General features: G+C 45.4%; 1 long non-coding RNA gene across 2 annotated transcripts; it reads left to right on the top strand.

The window, feature by feature from the left end:
• The first annotated feature begins 474 nt into the window (after positions 1-474).
• On the top strand, positions 475-1,531 carry LOC120575667. Of its 2 annotated transcripts, none has more exons than XR_005642036.1 (2): positions 475-1,163; positions 1,284-1,531. It is a non-coding gene; the product is annotated as an uncharacterized LOC120575667 (long non-coding RNA). The 2 variants fall into 2 exon arrangements; XR_005642035.1 differs by having other exon boundaries at positions 475-1,184.
• Positions 1,532-3,849: the final 2,318 nt, after the last annotated feature.

Genomic DNA, 3,849 nt, shown 5'->3' with positions numbered 1-3,849 from the left:
TTCAGCTTCTTCGGTTTGGATTTTTTGTTGTTGCCGAAATTCACTTTTCTTTTAGCTGCAGACCTGCTTTTCTCAGCCTCCAGTTGTTTTTTCATGGGAGTTTCTGTTAGGACAGCGGTTTCCCTTCTTTTCCTGCCCTTTGTCGTCTGCTTTCTTGGCCCAGCTTTTGGGTGTGGACGGATGGACACGGGTGAAAAAGTTGTGTCCATAGCAGAGGAGGATGGCTCAGGCTCAGACACCATAGGTGTGACAGGGGATGATGCTCTAAGTGGCATGGAGGATGCCACCGTTGCCACAATGGGTGAAGGAGTTGTAGAGGTTGACAGAACCTCTGGTGTCACAGCAAAATATGCAGTTTTTTTTTAGCTTGATAAGTTTTTAAGATATAAATGAAAGTTGGTTGGTGATACTGGGGCGGACGTGGCGTTACAACCGGCCCCATCCATATCAAACCATATCCATGTTTCATCTCATGTGAGCTAGCTAAAATGCTAGTTTGACACTTGTTAGCCATTTCTATTTTTAGCTTACAAAACAGTGATTCTAATAATACTTGTATGAATTCATAGACACTTGATCTCATAACAGCATCCAAAAAAGTACATCACAAAGAAAAGTAGTTTTTTTTACCTCAAAAACAACTTTTGTTGATAAGTCAGTCAGGAAGTTTCAAATGTGGCTCCCTCTTTGGGAGAATGGAGGGAAACTGACAGAGCACAAGCACAGTGAGTGTCATCACTCTAGGTTGTTTCTGATTGGAGGAATTCAAGGTGTTACAACCGTCCCCTGTTACAACTGTCCCTGGTCTCCCCTAATGAACAACATGTACAGATATGTGCAATTTAGTAGGAGTAACATAGTAAGAATAATATAGATATATGCTGTCAGGGCCCCACCTCCCTGAGCTGTCTCCCCTTCCCTTTTGTGTGTCTCCCTTGCCTCTGCCCCTTTTTGTGTCTGTGTTGTTTGTCTCCGTCCGTCTCTTTTTGTTCCTCAGTTTCCTGAATTCCCACTACCACTGAAGGCACCCCGGCACCAAGGCTGCTGCAATCACTACAATCTACTACACCTGCTCCAGTCCACGCACCTGGGGCTGATTGCCACTCTCCCTATATTAGGGAGAGGTCTGCTTTCAGTCCCGGCCAGATAATTGTTTCAGCCACGTAACTATCACTTGCGTTCCTGTGCGTTATTTAGCTATCTCCAGTTCTAGTTATTTTCCTGAGTTTCCCGTAGTTTTGCCTTTTCTTTTCTCATTGTGTTTTTTGTGTTCTACCTCCTAGACGCTGTTCTCCCTCCACCACCGGCCACTGCCTTTTTCCCCTCCTCAACTGGATCATCTGTTTGGACTCCCCGTGCCGACCACTGCCTTGCTCTCCGTGTCTCTGGATCCCCCAGCCTGTTCCCGACTATTCTCGCCTGCCGTTTTGTACTTCTGCTGAGCCACTACCTACCCATACTCATTCCCATAACCTCCACGACGGAACACCATCTACATTATTCATTTTTTAATAAACTGTAGTATTATTGATCTCCCCCTGTGTTCTGCTTTTGTGTCCTACCCCGTCCAGAGCTTGACATATGCAGGGTATTAACAGAATATATTATAAGAAAAACAGAATAAATATGGATATTCAGTATGAACCATATAGACAGATATGTACAGTGTGATAACAGTACCATTGTAGTGCATAAACAGTAACGTAAGAATAAGTGTACTGTATGTGCAGGAGGAATAGTATGAAGAGCAGTATGTACATTCATTTTGATACAGTTTATTTGTGTAGAAAACTGACGACTTTAATAGAAGTATATAATAATAATATAATAGTGTGATAAATTAGTCTTGTCTAAACATACTCTGGTCTGTTGGCTGGGAGAGGGCCATACTCCTGCCTGAAGTTGAGGTATGCTACCTGCAGCGAGAACGGGTTGAGGCAGCAGGCATCAAAGCCGGGATGGAGCGTCAGGCAGGTAATGTCCGTGGCCGGGACTAAATCCTCAGCTAGTGCCCAGTAGGCATCCACCTCTCGACAACACATGCTGTCCACCGCCGACGCCATAGCCTCACAATGTCCGCAGAAGCACCTAGCCAACAAAACGATTATGTGCTAGTGCTAACCTGCTTCTCTTAATACATCCATGGCTTGGATGGACTCCACAGTCCCTGTCTCTGCGTTAAAATCTTAGGTTGTAGAATATCACAAGACAAAACGTTGCTGGCTTAAATTTAGACAATCTACATGTATGTTTAATCTAAAACAAGGTCGAAAGTATGTTTGCTAAAGCAGATTTATTGTATAACACCAATGTACTAGCCTAGATGTACCAGCATTAGCCACCGTACTACACAGTAAGTCACCAAGTCACTTGCCCTATTCGTCACTGGTTTGCAACTGTACTTCTCTCTTCTGCCCATTGTTCCTCCCCCTGATCTCCCCATAATCTCCCCCTGACCTCTATCTCTTCTAGGAGGCTCATAATTAGGCCTGGGGGCATCATAGGCACGCTCGCCAACGTTGGAGAGCTCGGTTTCTTCATCCACGTCCATTGTAATTTGAGCATGAACTTGACCAGACTCCCTCGCGTTACGTCACTTCCGGTCAGTGATAGATAGATGCTGATAGATAGATATCTCAAAATATCGTTTATGGCGGTTATATCTTCCTCCAGTTTTGTAAATTTAGTTGTTTATCATTAATATACACTATGCTGTATAGGGGTGTCCAACCTGCACATTGCTCTTTAAGCCTAGCTTTAGGCACCATCAGGAGCAGCTGGTCAGCTGACCTGAGAGATCGGATAGGAGTGTAGGGTTGCAGCAGCTCAGAGAGGTAAGTTGGGGCAAGGCCATTCTAAGGCTTTAAAAACAAATAAAAGAAAGAACAGTCACCCACGTGCCCGGCTGCTCTGGGTCTGCCGGGGGACTGCTAACAGAAGCTACAGTATGTTGGCCCGCACCAGCTACAGGGCGCTGGCTAGCTACGGAAGCATAAAATTTTGATTCCATGGTGTGGAGCAGTGCCTCAAACTCACTAAGCCTTGCCTCCGAAGCAGCGAATAAACTACATTTATTACATGTATCTTTATCACTAAAGGAGGCAGAGGAATAGCTAAACATTTGACACACAGAGCAAGAAAGAGCAGGAGAGGGAGAGGAATTAGCCATTGCTAATGGCTAAGCTAAAGTAGCTAACATAGGGTGACCAGACGTCCCAGTTTGACCGGGACAGTCCCGATTTTCAATTGTTTGTCCCGAGTCCCGACAAAAGCCTGTCGGGATGCTAAAATGTCCCGGTTTACACCAGGAGCGGCGTCAGCCGATTTTGCCGGGTCTTTAGCCCCGAATTTTTTGAGTTTAGCCCCGAATGTAACTTTGTCCAGTTTATTTTTCCGAGGCGAATAGAATGGGCAGCTAAGTGCGGGGTCCGACCATGCTGTATTTGTTGCTATCACCTAGCAACCTTCTCTCCGTGAGGAAAGCCGGGTGAAGTTTTGGGAGGAATCCTAGCCAAATCAGTCTAATACATTGATGCCATCAACACAAAGTTTAGGAGCGCAATGCTAATGATTTAGTTTGAGGTTCCTGTGACGTGACTTTTCCAGTCTATGGTTCAGACTCAGACACACGGAGCTCTGAAGCAGACCTGCTTGTGTCCACTCTTTCTGTATAATGCAGCACAGCTTCAGGTTTACGGATGGGCTCAGCTGTGGACATGCTGCGGTAGATGTGTTGCGTTTGTGCTCCGTGTATTTCTGTAGTTTCCGTTTTCCACCTCCGATGTAGAGCAGCGTTCAGTTACTTCTCTAGCTAAACTATTTGTCTCATTCAGAGACCAGAGACCCAAA

This window comes from Perca fluviatilis, chromosome 16 (genome assembly GCF_010015445.1).
Source record: "Perca fluviatilis chromosome 16, GENO_Pfluv_1.0, whole genome shotgun sequence".
Classification (NCBI taxonomy): Eukaryota; Metazoa; Chordata; class Actinopteri; order Perciformes; family Percidae; genus Perca; species Perca fluviatilis.
Note: the sequence above shows the minus strand (reverse complement) of the source record. Positions and strands in the feature narration are given on the sequence as shown.